This window comes from Haliaeetus albicilla, chromosome W (genome assembly GCF_947461875.1).
Source record: "Haliaeetus albicilla chromosome W, bHalAlb1.1, whole genome shotgun sequence".
In the NCBI taxonomy this organism is placed as follows: Eukaryota; Metazoa; Chordata; class Aves; order Accipitriformes; family Accipitridae; genus Haliaeetus; species Haliaeetus albicilla.
In genome coordinates this window covers 6,475,685-6,498,281 of record NC_091515.1, presented here as the reverse complement: position 1 = coordinate 6,498,281, position 22,597 = coordinate 6,475,685, and positions in this window count along the sequence as shown.

Here is a 22,597-nt window from a genome sequence, read left to right as displayed (position 1 = left end):
AGGAATTACTATAGCAGATACCACCTGAACCAATGAAGGACAAGTCTCACAAGAAGCAGTGCAAGTGCAGCAGTGACCTGACCTGAGTTGGCTTTGGTGCCCAATAACTCCATGCAACACACCGCCTCTCCTGTCCTGAGTGACCACCATAACAGGTGGAGCCCGAAGTCATGGACTAAATGAACTAAACGGACATTTTGCGGACATTTATGGACATTATACAGACATTTCACGGGGGTAGTCCATAGAATAAGGGAATGATATCTGTTTATTATATCAAAGGATGGGAAGGGAGGTGGTGGTTAATGAGGATATATTGGTTAGTGTGAGGTCTGAACATGACCTAAATGGTATGGAATAAGGGATGGAGAATGTACTGGTTTTGGCTGGGGTAGAGTTAATTTTCTTCATAGTAGTTAGTATGGGGCTATGTTTTGGACTTGTGGTGGAAACTGTGTTAATAACACTGGGATGTTTTTGTTATCACTGAGCAGTGCTTACCCAGAGTCAAGGTCTTTTCTGCTTCTCACCCCACCCCACCAGCGAGCAGGCTGGGGGGGCACAAGGAGTTGGGAGAGGACACAGCTGGGACAGCTGACCCCAGCTGACCAAGGGATATTCCAGACCGTAGGATGTCATGCTCAGCAGATCAACCTGGAGGAAGAAGTAAGGGGGGGATGTTCAGAGTGATGGCGTTTGTCTTCCCAAGTCACTGTTATGCGTGCTGGAGCCCTGCTTTCCTGGAGATGGCTGAACACCTGCCTGCCCATGGGAAGTGGTGAATATATTCTTATTTTGCTCTGCCTGCACGTGTGGCTTTTGCTTTACCTGTTAAACTGTCTTTATCTCAGCCCACAAGTTTTCTCACTTTTACCCTTCTGATTCTCCCCCCCATCCCAGCGGAGGGGAGTGAGCAAGCGGCTGTGTTGGGCTTAGTTGCCATCTGGGGTTAAACCATGACAACCATAAAACCAAGTTCACGTTGTTCACAACACAGCTGGATGCTGAGGTCACTGGCATATGGCATGCTGAATGAATTATTGTGTTAAAGGTATTACATTTTATATGGAAGAGAAAAACCAGACTCAATCGTTTTCAAGGGTTAGATTTTACGCTGTTTATTTTTCAGTTGTCTGAAGGACTTTTCTAGTGGTTAGTGAAGGAGTCTGTGATATCCTGTTACTCTTTCAGGCACTGGCAATTTGAAAACTTCCCTTCTACACGTACATCTTCCAGGAAAGATGGTCTTTTCTGAAGTACACTCAGTCCTGGACTTCCCACCAAGATGCAATTTTACAAAGATTAGTAATTAGTACTGTTCTTTAACGGCACAACTGAAGTCTTAGTGTTTGCAGAATGCTTTAAGAATTTTACACAAAAAATATGAATGCCAACTATTACTATTAATAAAATGAATTGCATTGCCTTTTTCCACACAAAATTATCCCAGTACCCAGTAATGCGATAATTTCATTCAAAACCTAGCTTGCTTTTTTTGGCATCAACAGTACAGACTATAATATAAAATTCCTTCCTGCTGCTGTAAAATAAATCTAAGCATTTATTTGAGCCTTTCTTTCTTCTTCCTTTTTATTTCTGAGGAAAATGCTCACAGGGAATAACATCAGTTGCTTAACTGCATAGTACTTTATACCGTAGCTTCTTTAATTTTCTGACACTGAAACCTGAAAAAATCAGATGTGTGAAACAAAGTCTTTTTCTAAATGTTCACTATCAGAAGAAATTATCAGAGCTTAGGGAAACTGGGAAATAAATGCACTAAGCACAAACAAGGAAATATTAAAGATGAATCCCTAATTTTGTCCCAGTGCTGTGTAAAAAAGCGTTCAGCCTCCTCTGTATTCAGTCCCAAGTCCTATATGACCTTCGGCTCTGAAGATGAGAGTCATATATTTAACTACAGTATTTTTTATTTACTATAGAAGCTGAGATGCAAAACACTTAATCTACATCGTAAAATGGAAAGTGGTTGAGTTTGCAGTGACCTTGACCATTCCTACTCCAAAAGTTGATCATTTCAAAAAAGTGCAGCCCTTCAGCTGTGCTAAATTGGACTCAAGTTCATGGCATGTGTTATTTTTCAAAATCTGGTTCCTTTTTTTTTTTTGGTGGGGAATCAGAGAATACAAATCTAGAAGATATTTTGCATGTATTTATTTATGAGTGCATAGATTTTCTCTAGTTAAACGGCAGTGAGGACAAAGTAGCAGTGGGAGGTTTTCAAGGGAGTTAGCCACTCAGTCCTTACTGACCTTCTGCAGAAATTGGATACCAAGCTAGCTTTTTGTCAATAGCAAAGCACAGACAACTGAAGCCAGAAGCATCAACACCTTCGCCAATTAAACATGTTGGTGAAGGTGTTGATTAAAATCAGTGATAAAACTCCTTTACTCCTTTCCCTCTTGAATTTAGGGTGGAGGCAAGGCATCGGCCATTTCCTTGGGTGAAACAGTGAATTTCTGCACAGTCTGTTCCTTCAGGTAGAGCCAAAAAATCCACAGCTGCTTTTTGTAGCCCCTATTTCACAGCATGCTGTCCCTTGATTGCCTTATATGGCTGTGGGTTTTTTGTTGTTTTTTTTTTTAAATATGAGCCAAAAAAACCCCTTGTGTTACATCACTTGAATTATGTTTTTACTAGAATAAACACAGACTCCTGGTCAAAGAAGCCAAAAATCAGAATCTTGATTTTTGGCAGGTGTTCCCTTTCTTGCTCAGTACCTCTTAGATGCTCTAATGTCTATACGCCTGCTCACTATCCCTCTTTTCCTTCGTTTTGTTTTTTATTTTTGTGACTTTGGCATGATTTCCCCTGTAGTGGTGGAAAGTGCCCTAGCTCAGGCTATCACCTAGTTTGGCAACGAGAAAGCTGTTGCACTCACCAAAAGCAGAATAATCCTAGTAGACCCCAGAGGGACATGAGTGGTTCATTTTTAAAAGGTATTGCCAAATGTACTGATGCTTAACAACCAGTCAGTGGCAGAGCAGCATTTGCAGGCTTTTGAAGATTTGCTCCGCTGTGCTTTCAGTCCTCATTATTCGTTCAAAATACTGCGTATCATTAGCATTTTAAAATTGTCCAGGTGTGCGAGAGCAATGGAATACCTTTCCCATGCTACCAAACCAGGGGACAATGAACATGGTAAAGAGGGACATCAAGATACTCAAGGCAATGATTAGAGACTACTCGATCCAATGCGATAAATAGAAACAGATTCATAAGGTTAATACCAATTCCAGAGACTATAGACCATTTTATGGGATGTGCTATATAACTTTTGTTCCTTCCCCCAAATTTATGATCTTTACCAGAGATTTGAAGCAAAACACAGTTGCAATTGGATTCTAAAGGTCAATAAAGGAAGAAGAAAAAAAGAAAAGAAAGAAAATCAGTGGGAAAAAAAAAAAAGCCAGAGGAGGGCATTTCACTTATTCTGTTTCTGGTACTGTTATTTTGCCAATTAAACTGCTATAAAGATAATAAAAAGAAAGCATCTGTGGAAAATGAAGGTTTGCCTTCATGAAGAGAGATATTGTGAATTCTAAAAGCCTTTAAAATTATATTCCCTAATAAATAAATAAATTAATCAACAAGTTGTACAAAGCCACATAAAACCCACTGCACATCTCATTAATCTTTGAGATATTTTAGGGGCTTTTTTTAGGTGAAATAAATCCTTGCTGCAGAAATGTTTATGTGCAAAATTTGTAAGCCATGCTGAGGAAACAGAATTTGCCTTAAGGCTGGGATTCTGTCTCCTTACGCCAAAATGATTAGAAGCATGGAGAAAAAACAAAATAAAACAAAAAAAACCCCTCATAAAGAAGAGTGATTAGAAAGACTGAGTTTGCTTATTTAAAAGAAAGAAGAATAAAAAGAAGCGAGGTGTAAAATGCAAGCTAGGGAGAACTCCAAGAAGAAGGCATAATCACCTTTTTTCCTCTGTGTTTATGTAGTCATTTTGTAACATATTGTGGTCAACTATTATGCACTCCTGTAGTAAGAGAGCTATCACAGATGTTCTTTTCAGTGTTAGGATCTGGGGGATAGTGAGAGCTTGTCCATTCTTCTATTTATAACTGCTAGTCTAATAAAACATATTATCTTTATAAAAAAGCTTCTCTTCTTTTTAGAAGAAGGAGCCAAGAGCAGTCTGTGCTTTGCCTAAGGAGAGAAGCTGAGAGAACAAGTTATAGGAAGAAATAAGATGGATGTTGGTGTGTTAAGGTGCATGTGTGTTAGAGAGACAGAGAGGAATGCTCTGTTTGGTAAATTAAACAAAGTGTTTTCCTCTGGACATTTCTAAAGGTGTTGATATCTTTGAAAGGGGGCAGAGAAAGGGCCAAAAAATGACCAAGGATTGAGAGAGGATTCATTATGAAGAATGTTTTAGAGAAGATAAAAAAAAAAGAACTGTCCGCTGAGACTTCCTAGGACTTGCGAAGTCATCGCTTCGTGTGGTAGAGAGAGAACCTATATGACAAAGGAGCTGAGAAAATACATTATAAACAGGACTACCTAATATGATATGAAAGTGAGAAAATGGGGCTCTGCAGGAAATCTTCACAGCACCCAAATAGCTGCTGGAGAATTTTTCAGGACAGAAAAGCATTGCGCTGACCCTGCGTAGCCCCCACAGACCAGCACGGGCTGAAAGGCACGGAGTGATGAGGAGAGGGAAAAGTAGCCCACTTGTTCCGTATTTAAACAACCAGTTGGTAGAGATTTTCCAAATATTAGAAATGCTACTTGCAACAGACACAGACCGAGTGGGAATCGGACCAAATATACTTTGGAAAAAAGCGATAGTGCAGTGGTGGGGACTGCCTTGGTGAAACCTCTTCTTCGCACCCTTATCTTTAGCCATGGAGCTGGCAAGCAGGTAAAAGATTACCTTCTTAAGAAACATTTTGAAATGCATTATGTTCTCCACTGGAACATGATCCTTCGGGGTATGTCAGGAAGGGAATAAGGAGAGAAACTGAAGCTGTGTAGGACTAGTGATAGTCACTGTTGGGAGAGCCCCTGCGAGAACTGAAAAACCTTCCTGAGGAAATCTGGGTTGGGGAGATATATGTACTTTCCCCCTCCACATAGGTACCCACATCCCCACGTCCCACACACATACTCATTTCAACAAATTTCCTCTAGTTCATGAAAAACATATTTGCAAAAGAATTCTGGCCAGTTCTTGCCCATGGGACCTTTGGGAGTGAAATTCAGCACAGCATGGAAGACATTCATAAGTCCTCTGTGAAATGAAATCCCACTTCAGACCTCAGCGCACAGGTTAAGTACTCCCTACATTTCTAGCATTATCCACACAGATAATGTAAACTCAGAAAGAATACCCTGAACACGCACATTATTGATATCTTTCCCAGAAAGAAATTAGCAGGTGTAACAGCCTCCCCAAAGGTGGGATATAAGCATCATGAGAGATCTCAGCCGGAACAAGAAATGGAGTATCTGCCATCTCGTAACTAGAATTTAAATTTAATTAAGATAGAAAGAAAAATACTCATCACCCTTTCAGTGAAATGCAGGAGCCCTTATCTAAACATAAGAAAGCAGACTTTTTAAAACTTTAGTTAAACAAGTCTCTATGTAAAAAATGGCCTGTAATCTTAATTCTCAAGTTTATAGTTAGATGACAAAAAAAAAAAAAATTGTGTCTAATTGTTGCTCTGGGCTTCTTTTACGTTTTTGTCTCCCAAATCACAATACAGGATTAAAATCCAGCATCTTAGCACCAAGAGCCTGATTTTACAGAATTAAGCTCAGGTACTACAGTGTGTGCATGTCGTGGGACCTGATCAGCTTGGAGACAGGCAGGTAGGTAACCCCTTGAGCTTGGTGAGCCCTTGGCTCTCACTTGTGAGATTTACTCTCTTACTTGTGAGTAAATCAGAATAAGGATGAGAAAGGGTTGCTCTTTATTCATAAGCTACTATGTTATGCTATCCTACCTTGTGTCCCAGATGTCCCTTAGGTATGGGAAGGGACCAAATTTCAGGATGGATAAAGTTTCTGGCAACTGGCTCCCTCCCACAATCTCTCCCAAGGGACCTCTAATCCTTCCCTGTTCATCTAACGGACTCCTGTTTGCATGTGTGAGCTGGGCCTGGTTATGTGATTTCCAAATACGCCTGCTCCGGTCTCATATCTGAAACTGCATCTGCTACTAAAGCCAAGCACGGTATCCGACTGCAGATCTTGGTGCTACCAAGGCACGATTATAACACTAATACATAAAACTAATACAGACCATTGTGAGGACAGTGTGCGACTTCCCACATAGTGCACACAAAGCAATTTCACCTAGTTATTACTTTGTGAAGTATATAACATCTGGTTAAGCTGCTAGATATCTATTTATAAAAGCATTTAGTCTTGATTTAAGACTTCAAGCAAAAGCGAATCCATCATGCTCTAAGATAAAATGTCCCAGTGGTTTATAACTTTCAGTGTTAAAAAAGTGAAGCAATTTGTAGTTTGAATTTATCTTCTGCCGTGAACCTTTGAAACTCATTATGTTTTCCCTTTCCTAGATTAAAGACCTGACTGTCAGTTATCTTCTCTTTTGTAGATTCCTTCAGATTGATCAAATCAAACCTTAACCTTTTCTTGGGTAAGACTGAGAAAGGGAATTTTTTTCCCTAACTTCAGGTCAAGCTTACAGTTCTTTCTGCATTCTCCCCGCTTTGTTAAAATGTTTTGTACATGTTCTGTAGAGGGCTGGACACAGTATCCCAGTTACGGCACTAGTGATGTTTGGAAGGGTTACATGGGATGGCATTGCCTCTGTATCCTAACTTTAATGAGACCATTAGCTCCCCTTGATTTACATCCCAGGATGACCTGTAGTCTCTCAGCCACAGAGTCATACTCAGAGCTGATGTTCCAGAGTTTTATATGTCCTCGAACTTATTGCAGAGTTACTGTTTTCTGAGAGACCATCCTTAGGCCTGTAAGCGTGACCTAAAGGCTTTGCTTCTGCATGCTTGGCTGGAATTTAACTGTAATATTTGTTCAAATTAATACAGCAGCTCATTAAAGGCGAATAAAAATCATTATTTGGATGCAAAGCATTGTGGTTAAAGACCTGAATCTGGCGTCAGGAAATCTGGGTTCTATTTTAGGCTTTTACTGTAAACTGCCTATGTAAATCTTAACAATCAGGGGGACTTAATTTTCTCCTGCTCTAGCTCGACTATATAAAATGGAGTAACAATTTTTCCACACCATTTTTATTGTCTAGGCAACCAGTAAGCTAAAAAAAAATTGCAAGCCTGAATAACAGGAACAAAGCGAAAGACTGGCAAGGAAGCATTCAAGAAGGAAGCACACAAACAGAGCAAGAAGCTTATTAGGAGCATAGACTTGGAAAAAAGAGCCTCCTGGGCCATGTAATTCAGATTCTTCTATTACATGTACTATGGTCTAAACTTTCAGTTATCAAGCTCCATTTTACAATTTGTTAGGCTACCCCACATTTAAAATCCCTCTTCTGACAATGTCAAATCTCTGACTTAAGTGAGTGTCCTATTTGCCCTTTTGCAACTAATGCCCTTTAGCCTGAAACACTCTTTTAAGACCATGGTGTTTACACCATCTGTTTGCAAATATGAAGAGATGAAGTATTATATTGCCAGTTCTCTGTGCCGGAAACACAATCCTTCAGTCAAAGAGAATCATATGTCATCTTACATAGATATAATCATAGAATCATGGAATCATTTTGGTTGGAAAAGACCTTTAAGATCATTGAGTCCAACTGCTAACCTAAGACTGCCAAGTCCACCACTAAACCATGTCCCTAAGCACCACATCTACATGTCTTTTAAATACCTCCAGGGACGGTGACTCCACTGCTTCCCTGGGCAGCCTGGTCCAATGCTTGATCATATCGCTGTACCTGCCATGTCCAGTGAGTGCTTGGATTTTCAGAATGGAAAGCACTATACCAATGGTTAGCCTTGTCAGGGTTGTGTTTTCATACACACATACTATGCCAAACTCAAATCACTGTCTGGCAGAGCCCAGCACCGTGGATCTGGACCATGTGTTTTGGGCTGGCCAGTGGCTGTAGGGCCATGGAGATGGGCTGGAGACATCAGCTGAGGGCCGGTGTGGCAAACACTGTGCATTTCAGTCACACAGTTAAAGCTGACATCTATATTTTAAAAAGATTTATCCCAGCCAGATACAGTGCATAGTGATTAGGATACAAATGAGATCAATTCCTTCTCTCTGGAGATAAATCCAGATTAATTTGCTCTCCCTCTCCCACCCGTGCTCCCCCCCAAATAGTCTCTTTTTTTATTATTATTTCCCCTCCTTTTCCCTACTAGACACTCAACAAAACAACTAAACTGAATTCATGCATTATTGTAAATCCCATGCCAGGGCACTGAATTGTCTCAGGGGCAGTAAGGAAGCGTGGCGAGTATTAAATTTAGAGGAAGCTGCAATGGTTTAAGAAACTGCCCTTAGTGTGCATGTATGTGTGTGTGTGTGATATGTAACATTTGCAAAGAAAAAAAAAGCTCTTTCAGGCTCTTCTTTGGAGGATTTTGGAGTCCAAACAAGATTTACTACTGAGCTTTATTTTCCACTCCAAATAAACATTATCAGTTGATTTATGCTCCTTTTAAAATAAATGATGGGAGGGAGCAAGACAACATATTGCAAAAGTAGGAGGGTGCTCAGCTCTGCTCCCCCCAGTGCCACTTATTTCACTCACAAGTCAGGGAGACACAAAGCGGGAGCATTTCCACAGCGCTAGCAATGCCAAACTGCAAAACAATAAAGAAAATCATCTAGTCCCTATCCCTCTCTGCTATCTTTTGCTGCTTTCCTTATAGGGGATTTCAACTATTTGTGGTTTTGACTGCAAACACTTAACTCCTCTGTCTCCTGGAGTAAAAAGCGAGCAGGCAAATTTGCTGTACGCACTCCCAGATCAATACCTGAAAGTTCGTTTAGGTGTTTGGCTGCGTGCTGTTAACTGATTAAACCCAGCAAGCCCCACGTGTTCGGCTGATTACACTCATTGCCCTCCGAGGAGCTGCATGTAAAAGCAGCCGTCTATGGTATTTCAGTAATGAGAGCTCCAAGGGAGGGCTTATTATTTTAGTGAAACAATGATTTTTCATGGAATTCAGTGAAAAAAATTGGATAGATGTCACCGTCATGGGAGGTAGGGAAGAAAACCCCTGCCCAGTTGCTGTCGAGGTGGCTTTGCTGTTGAGAAGTGCAGAGGGGTGGAGAGCAGGCATCAACGGGCAAAATCCCCCGACCTTCATTCTGGCTGTTCCAGAGCTGGCCCTTCATCACAGGTCTGGCTTTTTCCTTTCAGAAAGCTCTGGGTCTGCCTTGTTACTAGTGTGAATAGTAGCTGAGTCAAAGAGGACAGCTTGGAGTATCAAACCGCTCCTAGCTCTCATCCCTGTGGGGATTTCCTTTGCGCATCCTTGGTTGTCTTACCTAGTCATACCATGCTTGCCCAGGTTTGCACCATGATAGTCAAAAATACAAATAATAATCAAGATGTGAACTCTCGTATGCTTAAAATGTCAAGGCAGAGGACAAATTAATTAGCATGCAGTTCATAAATGTGACATTGATGAATTACAGCATAGCTATTGATTAATCATATATCAGTTACAATGGTCTAAGCGCTATAACTACAAATCAATTTAGACCTATCTGTGAATTGATACTCAGTGTAAGAAATTAAATCAAAGAGACTGAATGGTACAAAAGTGCAGGCTAAGGTTTAACTCCCAGCTGCTGCACAAGTAACGTGCTTGATTAACACTAATGGAAAGCTAACTAGATATGCCTGCAGTGTACTGATATGAGAACAAACTTCAGCTGATTGAAGACTCCCTCACTATTTATCCTATTTTGAGCCCTGTTATAGGCACCTCATTAACGAGAAAGTATGACCCTGGCCTGGGTGTAATAGAGCTGCCACTAAGGTAAGCATGCTATTTATTCAGCCACAATCCTATAGGAGTTAATTTGGTAAGGTTTCTTTCTACAGCACTGTAGTATACCTAGTTTTTATTAAACACAAAATGAGATAGGGATTAATTTATGCAAACAATTCCTGTAGCTTCAGTGGAGTGTTTAACAGAATGTATTTTGCCAGACCTGGCCATGATTCAGGAGGATAGAAAACAGGCTCTGGCGACCTAGGCACAGACATCACTGGAGAGTAATTAATTTGAAAACAGCTGTTGAGTACTTTTGATAAAAAATTTAAAGATTGAGCAGTTTGTTTCTCTTCCACGCATATTTGTCAGAGATCTTTTAATTCCTGACACACATACAAAAAAAAAAAAAAAAAAAATTGTAATTTAGGCACAGCATTGGCAACTTTTTCAATGTATTTTAAAGTTTTCACTTTAAAAAGGAAAAATTACTTCCTCCAAGAAATCCCAGATGGCCATTCAAATTGTTTTTTCATTACAAAAAAGGTCACAGTAGTTTTGTTGAAAGAAACACTTCTAGTTTAGGTAGGATCCTCACTCTGATACTGAGACACACAACTTGTAAGTAAACTGCTAGTAAAACAACTATCTTTTGAGGAAGTGTTTCCCTTTTCAAGGAAGACAAAGCTTTCAAAGTCTTAGAATAAAATGCTCTCTTCTTAAGTTTAGGAGCCTAAGGATGTCTCTACAGATGCTTTCAAATGCATCTTCCTCTCTTCACCAACTAGGAGAGGTCCAACACCCTCTCCTGTTGCAGCAAAGTCAGGGAACGGAGGCATCTGGCCTCTGGATGCTGCTCCAAGAGGTCTCGCTTTCCCCTCACCCCACGTCAGATTTGTGGCACTATGAGGCTTGCATCTGGTGTGGAAGTGGGCACGTACATGAGGGTGACTGCACAGAGCCTTGAATGTCTTTCTGTTTTGCTTGCATCCATCCTGTAAGGCTGCAAACTTCAGAGGAGCCGTGTTCCTGATCTGGATTCTTTCTGCTCAATTTACGTTATCCAAATGGCGGTGAGATACCAGGAAGCAGAAACTCTGTTTTCTTGTTGCAGGCAGCTAGGTCTGCTTGTGACCCCAAGAAAAAAATTCTGCAATGAAAAAAACAACATCCATGCTCCATCCTTTTAGTCCTGGAAGTAACAAAAGCCTTGTGGAACATATTGCTACACTGTTGTCAACATAATGACAGTGTTTGTAAAATAAACTCCCACCAAACACTCCCATAATTAGAATGTCTTTTTTTCCCCCTCCCAACCTTATGTTCCTTTGAATACAATGACATCAATGTTCATTAATTCTATATTTGAATGTTTGTCTTCTGTGGCAGCTCTACCAAATAAACAAAGCAAAACTATTTAACAATGAGAAGATGTAAAATGTTTACATGGGAAGGGAATAAAACCAGCAATGGCAACGAAACTCTTAATCTAACTCAATTATACAGACCAGGCGCAATCTGCCGCAGCTGACAGTTTGCTGACTTTAGTCATAGTATTGTGTGCGAGGAGAAATGTTGTTTCATTTGCAGCCCTATGGAAAAGGTTCTTCGTTAAACGTCGTGGAGGAAAATCACAGAGTGGGTCAGTTCTCGGCAAAAAAAGTTTGATCATAGTGATAACCAAGAAACTATGGGTATAAATCGGATGTGGTCATTCCCTCTAAAACACTGTAGAAAATATCGATTGGGTCAGTGTTTCTAATTATGCAACGATCTGCTGAAAACTATGTCAATCTTTACTCCTGAGGAACATTTTAACAGCAGTGAGCAAAAGTCTTTGGGGAAAAAGCAAAACAACTCGTTCTGAAAAAAAGTCCTTTTAGCAACTGGAGATTCATGTTAGCAAATCCATTTAACTGAATGTTCGTGAAAGTTAGCTAAACAGTGATCTAGAAAACAATGAATGGAGTACTTTCCAACCTCCTGTGTTGAAGAAACATCTCCTCTAGGAAGAAAAGGCAAAGACGATATGAAGAATGTATTTTTTAAAAGTGTATGTCCTTAAGACTGTGGTTTGTGTTGGAGCAGAGGATCAGCAAAAGTCCTTGCGGTTCACTGAAGTTCAAAGGCAAAGTGGGATTTTGGCCCTCCATACACTAGGCTAGGCTGTAGCAAAACCCCCAGATCTTTCTGGTTTCAGAAACCAACCTGACTTACACCTCAGAGGTTTTTTAAAACCTGCGTATCATTTTCAGTAGCGGGATGTGTTTAAATGAAACATTATAACATCCTGCCTGCATCCTACTCTCAAGACAAGGATGATTTTTTTTTTTCTTCGGCAAAAATGTTGATTGCTCTCACTTTATAAGGAGGCAATTCAAACTAATTATTTCCTTCCTACCATGGGTAGATTTTGTTGCATTTTGTAACAGAAATTGAAAGATAGCTGAAATGTAGAATATGATTTCAAAGTGTGCTTACTGCAGTACACATAAATAAGGGGAAAATATCAAAAAGAGGGACAGCTAGCTGCAATGTCACTTACATGACTTTCATATGAGAGACTTCTATGAATATAGAGAATACTCCAATAAAACTGCTTAGACAGCTTCTTGGTTTAGAAACAGATCCACCTACAATCATATACTTTTTTTTTTTTTTGAGGAGTCTTAAAACTGTCTCAATTGTGAATCCTTTTAAATGTCCATCTAAATGTCCAGGCTAAGTGCCAAGATGAAATCAATCTACGCTGACTCTCTGAAATCTTCCAAGTGTGTTAAGCCTAATAGGAACATTTGTCCATTTTATGTTACCTTCAGGAGCTTTTACAGTAGAAGTCTCACCTCTTTTCTACTGCTTTGCATGCAGTGGCGATTAATTTTTAGTTGAACATACTCACTCAAAGCAAAATTAGCTTCTTGCTAGAACTGTGTGAAAGCAAACTTATTTCTGGCATGTTTTGATAGAAAAATACATTTTTTTCCTAGAAAATGCCTGAAAAAAAAGTGCCTGTGAAAACATGCACATTTATGTGAGGTCAATAAAACTAAACATTGTGGGAATATGTAGTCGGTGGTAATTTACTATGTTTTCAGTTTCCTTGGAAAACCCTGCAAAAGCTTTTGCTTAGTTGCCCCTCTTCCTCAAAAGAGGGTGCTGAGAGTTTCCCAGCTGCTGTTGCATCTAGAGGGAAGAGACATGAGAAACTTTCGGAGAAAGTTTCTTTCCCATTAGTGCAGCCTTATTTTGTGATGGACTAGCAGGTGAACAACCCCTGTCTGTCTGTCTGCCTACCTAAATACGTGTTTTACATCTGTCACTCTGGCATCTAGAAATTAGGTTCTGTCTTCTGTATTATTGTTATTCATGCCCTGTCACCCTTGTTCCATTTCTCCTCCTTTATTTCATGCTTTTATTCAGAGCTTCTTTGCTTTTGACTTTACCAGGGCTCACTGGTCTGCCCTGAGCAAGAAGGATCCTGTGGTGGCTTCCCTGCAGCTCAGGAATGGACAGAGCTGGGATTTGCCATGAAGTGGCCACCCCACATCTAAGCCAAGTCCTCCACACCATGCTTCTGCCACTACTCGAGGTAGGACTTCCAATCCAGCAAAGAAGAAATTCAAGGGAGACAAAGGTCATGGTGAAATTCAAATTAGAGGCTGCAAGTACAAAGGTAAATATGTGAAACAACCTCTGTTGCTCTTGGCGCTTCACAGATGCTCTGCAATGACACCAGCTAACAGCCAGCATGTCTTTACTTCTTGCTCAGGAGGAAAGTGTCTTCCAGATGGTTTCTTTTTATTCATTTAGAGAGAGTTAAGTTCCATCTCAGAGCTGCAGACAGTTGACTGATTGATGCTCCTGGAAAATCTGCTGATTGGAAAGACTGTATATCACATTAGCTGCTTCAGAGTTACTTTGGTAATTGGTTCCAAAGGAGAGGAGAAAAAAAAAGATTTGTGCCAACCTAGGTCTAACTGATTTACCTCATTATTTCTGATTCAGAATTGACAAGACATAGATCAGCCATCGACAACTTCATGCTCCTAAGAATGGATGTTTCAGGCACTCTTGAAGTGCCTGAGAATCACAGATTAATACGTTTTAAGCCTTTTGCTTTTATGTTGCCAAAATGAATGGGACTTGGGTCAGCGATATATGTGTGTTATTACCTTTCCTTATATCTTTTTGGTGATTTAACTGAAACAAATGAATGCTTTCAGTTCCAGTTGTCAGTAGACCAGAGTTTACAACGTAAGAGCGATGGCCCAAATCTAACCTTGGTTTCCTCCTCCTGAGGATATGTCTATCCCGAACGCAGTTCATCGCCTCCAGACAGACCCCAGCTAGTTTTTGAAGTGGTTAGCACTAGCAGCTGGCAGTGAGACTCAAGCTGACCTTCAAAGTACTGTTGTCGTGGTTTAACCCCAGCCAGCAACTAAGCACCAAGCAGCCGCTCACTCATTTCCCCCCCACCCAGTGGGATGGGGGAGACAATCAGGACAAAGAAGTAAAACTCGTGGGTTGAGATAAGAATGGTTTAATAGAACAGAAAAGAAGAAACTAATAGTGATAATGATAACACTAACAAAATGACAACAGCAATAATAAAAGGATTGGAATATACAAGTGATGCACGTTGCAATTGCTCACTACCCGCCCACCGATGCCCAGTTAGTCCCTAAGCAGTGATCCTCCCACCCCCACTCCTCCCAGTTTATATACTGGACATGACATCACACAGTATGGAATACCCCTGTGGCCAGTTTGGGTCAGCTGCCCTTGCTGTGTTGTGCCCCTCCAGCCTTCTTGTTGGTGGGGCATGAGAAGCTGAAAAATCCTTGACTTTAGACTAAACATTACTTAGCAACAACTGAAAACATCAGTGTTATCAACATTCTTCTCATACCAAACTTAAAAACATAGCACTGTACCAGCTACTAGGAAGACAATTAACTTTATCCCAGCTGAAACCAGGACAACGGTACTTTAAAATTGCACCTCGTACAAAGCACTGTGTCTTTACAGAATTTTTCACTGGGGTTTCTGAGTTTTAGAGCAAAGTGCATGGTGCTGCAGTTGGACTCCTAGCACACCTCGATTCAGCACACTTCCCTAAGGTGCAAATTATGATTGTTCTTGTATCTGTTCAAAATCAGGAGGAGTGTGAGGCTGATTTTCTATACCTTGCCTTCCATATTAAACCCCATGACTATGTATGTGACATAGGGCTGTTAAATGATAACTGTTTAGCTACCGTGGCTAACCTTTGCGTCTGTTTACTATGGACATTGTAGATGTTTAAACTTTGCATGGATTTAAAAGTGATTGGCAATATTCACTAATGGAAAGCGAATCAGTCCAGAACTGTTAAATGAAAGACAGTATCTTCAGCTCAGGGAGCAGCAGAGCAGCAGCGCACAAAAGCCTGGGAGACCATTCCAAAGAAAAAAGGCTTCTATTTTATTTTACCTTTCCTATCCATCTACTTTTGGATGTGTCAGAGACCATGTAGCATGCTGGGCAGGCATTTGGCCTGAGCCAATATGGCCCTTCTTACATACTTACATTTACAGTGATAATCAAGCTATATTTAAACAGTATTTGAAGGGAGTCCAGCATCTTTCCCATCCTCACCACTCTTTCTTTTCCAAGGACAGTTATCTGAAAGTTCAGCCACATTTGTTGTCAGTAAAGCATCAAGAAAATAAGGGACCAAGACACAGAATGCTTCACGGCAGCTCTGCTGCTGCTACCACTGGTGCCTCATCTGATTTAGGAGGTTACTGGTGCCCCATATTGCTCTTTTCCACCTCTCCTTTCCCTTCTTCATGTTTATGGAAATCTCTACCCTGCTAGTTTTGCTGACTAAGCTGTTTGTGTGGCTAAACTCAGGAGGTGAAATCATTAACCCTTCAAAACCACTTTTTTCTCCAAACAATTTATTGTAAAATGTAGTGAGAAATTAATGCACTGAGGTTGGGCGCAAGCAGAAGTTCTACCTCAAATCTTGACACCACTCCCATCATAACCACTCTTCTTCTATGAAACATTTCATTTTTGATGAAACAACATTATATGGAAGTGAAAAGTTGGAAGTCTGTCATGTTTAATAAACCTTGGGCTCACATCTTACCGTACTCCAAAGACCTCACCAAATTTGCTAACACCTTTCCCTAGAGCAATCAATGTCTATGGGATAAATTCTTGCTGTTACTTATATGCTAACTGTGTTATTAAAGTAAGTGAAAGGAAAAGAGATTTAAGGAAGGGCAGAATATTATTCCAATTTACACCATGGAATATTGAATTTAATTAATCATTGCAATGAGGTAAAAAAATTTACTCGGGCATAACAAAGAGGTGAATCTGACCGTATGGATATATGTGTAATCCTTATATTTTGCAAAGACTTCACATACCTGTTTAGCCCCTTCCTATTATGGTTACAGTGCATCCTTAAAATTCATTTTTGAAAGCCTGATTGCCGTAAGAATACCTCATCAAATTTTAATTAATCCCCAAGACAAAGCTGCAATGGGCATCTTGGGGAATCTTCTCTGTTGAACTGACACACTGGTTAAAAAGTAGAGCAATAAAATTCCAATTCTTTGAAGGATTGTTTGGATTCTGAAAAACTACCAGTGCATTTAAATATTTAATGCGGTTGATATGGGAATTCTGAAACATAATTTTTATTGGAATTTTGTTTCTGCTGTTACTTGATTATTCTAGCTTCTGTCATATATGAAAGCACCTTGGATGTTTAAAGAGGAAGCGTACTAAGACTCTAAAATCCTTTGAGATGGTTCCTTCAAATTACTTTGAGTCATTATTCATCACTGAATTGCGGTATTTTCAATTTTGGAAATGCAATTCTATATCAGGGTGGTGGTAACGGACACTTATACTTACACTCTTTGCTTTATACTCTAAAATGAGCTGTACACATCAATCAATGCAGATTCAACTTTTTTTTGCCTTGACTAACTCAAGCTCTGAGAGGGATATAGTGGTCATACCTTAAGCATCTAAGTCTGAGCTAGTTACTATATGCTCCATCTATAGTGCAGAAAACTAAAAGAATATTTCCAGAGAGCGATTCATCCCACTTTATGATGGATGTCTAAGGCAGGCTAGATGACTCAACCTTCAGAGGTGCCTCTTTTTTCCATTGACTGTGTGAGAAACCTAGTGTGAAGTTGGACTGATACATAGCTTGTAAATACTTGCCATTTGAGCAAAGACAGGGTCATTTGGATTAGAGGAAGTTGTACATCTCCGTCTACACTATCACTCAAATATGGTACAATATGGGAATAGATGCCTGTGTGATACTCTTGTACAACCACCGCTTCTGTAAGGATATAGTTCGTTCTGGGTTTGGGGTTTTTGGGGTTTTTTTTAGGGGGGGGGCACTGGGGGGGGGAGTCTCTACTTGGGAATTTGGCTAATACTGAATTGGAGGAAAAGACATGAGCAATTTCACATCATCTTCCTTCCATTCTTGAATCTATCTGCATTTTCAGTCAAGATATGCTTGCTTTGATGTGTGCTTTGCCCCTGGGAGTGGAGGGCATCACAGCTGCCAAGGACAGTAGTATTGGCATAATTCATTCTAGTTGACGAGAAGCCAACATGTCTTGGAAAGTTATAGAGCCAGACCTGTGGTTGTATATTACATTCTTCCAAACAGGATTTCCAGCAGACAGAGCAATAACAATGAAAGCAAATTAGCTCCACATGTTATATGAACCTTTCCCTCCTGAGTCACTATTGCATCTGCAGGATTATAGAGAGAAGAACACTAATTCTCCCTTGCCCCATTCTCAGATGTCAGGGTCTTACAGAAAGAGGTCAGTAAATGTGATGTACCAGTGACTCAAGGTGATTAATCAAATCAGATTGCTAGGGTTTGCATGCTGTACTTCTCAAATACTTTTTTTTTAATCAAAAGTACCAATTCCCACATTAAAAATGTTTAATTTAAGATTCTCTGTTTCCATTCACAATTCTCAGCTATGTGTGAGATGACTCCTATCTCATCAAGTGTTTTACTTTACAGCAGTTGCTCTTGTGTATTTTGTGAACCCTAAGGAGATACAGTTATTACTTTCAGTGTATTTGTGCTTCACTTAAGGATAGGTGTATCTTTCAGAGAAAGAAATATGTTTTTTTCTTGGAGAAATCAAAGAAAATGTGGCTAGAAGGGACACCAAGAGGTCGTGTAGTCCATCTCCTTTCATAAAGACAGGGTCAGCTATGTCATTTGTGACAAATGCTAGTCCAATTTTTCTTAAAAATCTTCAGTGATGAAAACCTTTCCTGATGTTGGATTTTAATCTTCTTTGCTTTATTACTCCTTGGCCTAACAACAGTAGACACAGAAAAGAGTTTATTTCTTTCCTCTAGCTATCTTTTACCATTGAAAACCATTTCCACATTTTCTCTCTATTTCTCTTTTCTCTAGATTAAATGATCTAAACCTTTCTCTTAGGTCATATTTTTTACACCTGACCAAATCAGTCTCATTCTCGTTTGAGGATCCATTACAAATGGTCCCCATCCTTCCAAATTATTGTGCCTTCTATGCACAAGCACAAGGTTTTTGACTCAAGTTCAGCTGTGACTCTTGTTCGTCTGTAATCCAATATTACTCAGATGCCATTCTGCCAGAAATCCACTTTAGTATGCTTGCAGTTCTGTATTTTCAAGAGTTTCACTTTACATTTGTCCTTCCTGAACGGCACTGTACTTTTTGTCCACTTGTCTCCAATTGTTTTGAATTCTAGTCCTCTTCCCCATCATGTTTGCAGATGCTCACCTTGGTGCTCACTGTGGCTGTAATAAATATGCTTTCTATTCTTTCATCCAAACCATTTATGAAATTATGAACGGTATCAGACGTCAGACAGAATCTTAAATAGCCAACTGTGTTGAGTGGGGGTAGCTATCTAAATCTGATGTTTTGACAGTAGCTATGTAGTCCCGCACTCTAGAGGTTCACCTCAATAACGTTTCTCAAACTTTTTTGTAAGTCCTTCATGTAAGACAGTGTCAAAGCTTTGCTAAAGTCAAAGTATATGACATTTCCTGTTTGTCCCTTATGCACAAAGCCAGTTACCTTGTCATAGTAGGAATTAGATTACTTTGACATGATTTAGATTTGATGAATGTAAATGGGCTGTTGCTCTTCTCTTATTATCCTCTAGGTGCTTACAAACTTTTGAGTTATTTATTCCAGTATTTTTGTGGGAATATGACTTCAGCTAAATCTGTACATCTGTTACAGTTCCCTGAATCTTTTAAAGATAAGCATTGTATTTTCTCTTTTCAAGAAAGAATTCCAAAGTACCAAAAAAAAATTCTGGAATTTTCCTTTTCTAGAACTCAACCAGCTGTTTTACATAAAAACTTGCAAAGCCAAAAAAATCTGTTTTATAAGTGGTAAGAATTTATGCAAGATCTGTCTCTGCATTCAGTTATCGAGTGAGATGATAGATACTTATGAAGGCTTGTGGTTCAGGCACTATTATACCTACAGAATTGTAATTCTGTTACAATAGCCCTATCTACCACAGTTCCTCAAAGCAGCATAATGGCATCAGGACTAGAATTGCAATTTTGCGTCTTCAAATACTTTTGACACAGGGAAAAAATTCTCTCTGCTGTTAGCAACATTATTGAAATGACAGAGGTGATCTGTTCCAACTCAGGAAGGAGAGGTTAATGATACATATAAAATTGCATCCTTGTACCTCTGCCCCCCACCTTCTGCAGCATTTACAATGCTCTGAGGACCATCAGGTGGAAATACACAGCTCAAAAGGATTCAGACTGCCCAAGTTTCAAAGTCCTGTCCTCAGATCTCTTTCAAAAGTTTGTTCTGAAGAAGTTTGTACCTACAAGGAAATAAATAAGCAAGCAAAGAGGAGTTGAAATACAGGAACAATCTAAAAAAAACCCCTGCAATTCATCTGATTTAAGTGCAGGCAAAAAATGAGAGCTCTGACAATACATGGACTTGCAGAAAATGTGATCAAAATGCCTTGTGTCTTACATATTGACTGCAAAGGAAGCATGCTACAAACAACCAATTGTTTCTTCTGCAGCTCCACCACAACGTAATTTAAATCTCCCTAAGCCACGTATTATCTGTTTCTTTTGTATTTGTTTATTTGGTCATGAGAGTTTCTTCTGCTTTTGATTCACTTTGAGTTGTACTCTCTCCCTCTCTCTGCCCAGTCTGAAGATGAGTATGGAAAACTTTGGTCTTTCGGTACTCTGTCAAATTACAGACAGTGAGCTGTGTAGGTGTTAGTGTTTCTTGGAAGCAGGATCCCGCTTTATTTATAGCTCTGCTGTTTAGCCTTCTGTGTCTTCATGCTGTAGTACTCTGCCAGAATGCCTACTGAATATGCAAGTTCAGAGGCAGCTTCACTAGCAACTGAAATCTTAGTTTATGACTAAAATAGGGGACACGCTTGTAGCAACCACACTGAGATTTGGCATGGGTAGTAATTTGATGAGAATCTGATAGGTTTTGATATCCTATTTTGACATCCTATTTTGATATATGGCTATCCTTGCTCTAGTATTCAACAGGAGAGCCTGTGTGAGTTGGTTCTGCTCATCAGGAATAATACATGGTGCTTCTGACTTTGGCAGCCTTATGGTTAACACATTTTCCTATGGGCAAGACTCAGCCAGCTTAAGAGACTAAGTAATTTTAAGAGAATATTCCCAAAAGTTTATCTAATAGGCCTCTTTAGTCTGGAGAAGTCTACATGTGATACCTTATTTTTGAAATGAAAAAAAACCCCAAAAAACCAAACCAACACCCCAAACCCTGAATAAAAAAAAAAAAAACCTAGTCAGTAGGATTTAAATTTTGGTTAAAATATCCACAATTTGGTGCCTGTATATAAGTGTCGACTTCTGTGCTGGATGGTGAAGCTGGCTTTACAGTCAGTGGAGAGCTTGCCAGGGCAGTCGGTCCTGCTGAATCATTCTCTGCCGCAAATTTCCATTACGACTGGCTACTCCTCTAAATTGTGCCCTAAACACCATTGGGATTGTATTATCTCTTTCCACTGACTAAAAAAATAGCTTAGAAATCTACCCCACATACAGACACCTACATCTGGAGGCCTAAGCTGAACTCAGCTAAGATTCCGATCACTGAGTTTCTTGGACAACTATACTTGAGAACTTGCACAAATTGACCAAGCAGGTGCTGAGGTCCCACCTTAGACTCTATTGTTTTAGATGACAAAGTCTTTTTATTGTGGTTGATGGTTTTTTGTACATTTTTTTTCCTCTATGGTTTGCACCTACCTCCTGCACCTGGGGTTTCATGACCCTGGGAGAATTCAGCCAGCTTTTGAGACTGAGACCGCTGACTCTTTGTGGGATCTTTTCCAGCCTGAACTCGCAGAAGCTTGTTCAGTGCTTTAGCATCTTGAGCGCTGAACCACAGGAGATGCATTTTAATGCATAGCCATCTCCCTCAAGTCCATCATTTCATCTGCTCCATGATTTCAGTGGGTGCTACTTAATATTCCTCTGTGAAGCTGTTTGCTTTTCCTGAAGGATCCAAAAGACCTATTTGCACATGGCACTTACTTGAACGACCCCCCCAGGTTGGTTTAATGTATATTTTACTAATGAAATAAAATCAGCAAAGTCTCGCAATGCAAAATTAGTGAGGAGTTGAAGCAGAAATGCCGAGCAGCTGTTAGCTCCATCTGACTGAAGACAGGGGTCCTCCCCTTTGGGGACAATATTGTAGGTGTCCTGCAAACACTCTTTACTAACTATTTGGGGAGGTCAGGTCATTTTGATGTTGTTTGTAATAAACTGTGCCTGTTTCTTCAACCAAGGTGAGTGTCCCATTGCAGCAGGTGTAGCAGTAACTCATAAAAGAGGCTTTCTTTACATTAAAGGGACTATGAATAGATAGAGACAAAGGATGGTGGAAGTGAAGCACAGTTGTTCTGAAGTGACAGGTGGAAATTGATTCACAAATAAAATGTTGCAAGGCTCAGTAAACCAAGGAACAAACAGTGAATTATAGGCTTATGGTAGAATCACAAGATAAGTGGTAAAGACAGTCTTGTATAGGGATCATCTGAAATCCAATGTAGAACATCGATTTTTTTTTTTTTTAATAATAATATATATGTGTCTATGTTATGGTTGCTGGTGTTTTTTCTGCCCACTGCTATGACAGTATTTTCTTCTTTAAGCCATTTAAGATACATTATGACTGTTACCTGTTACATCCCAGTTCCTGGAAAATGACTGGTTTTAGATGAAGCTGTGTTTCAAATGAAGAAGGTTCAGAGGTGGCATTCTCATGTCTTCTCCTCTCATATGAAGATTACAAGATCAGTAAGATGGTCAGTAAGATAGGTCATTGTAGACAGGTGAACATGATTTAAAACTTAAATTCATGAGTGTTTCTTCTGCATGAGCTGTGTTTTGAATTCTTGACTTTTTCAACAGACAAACTTATCCAAAGCTAGCAAACTGTATCAGCAGTTATTTGGCTCTTTTTCAGAGAGTCCACAAAAATATGAATTTTAACGAATTTTGCCAGGATTCCGGATTTATTATGACAGCTCCTGTACAGC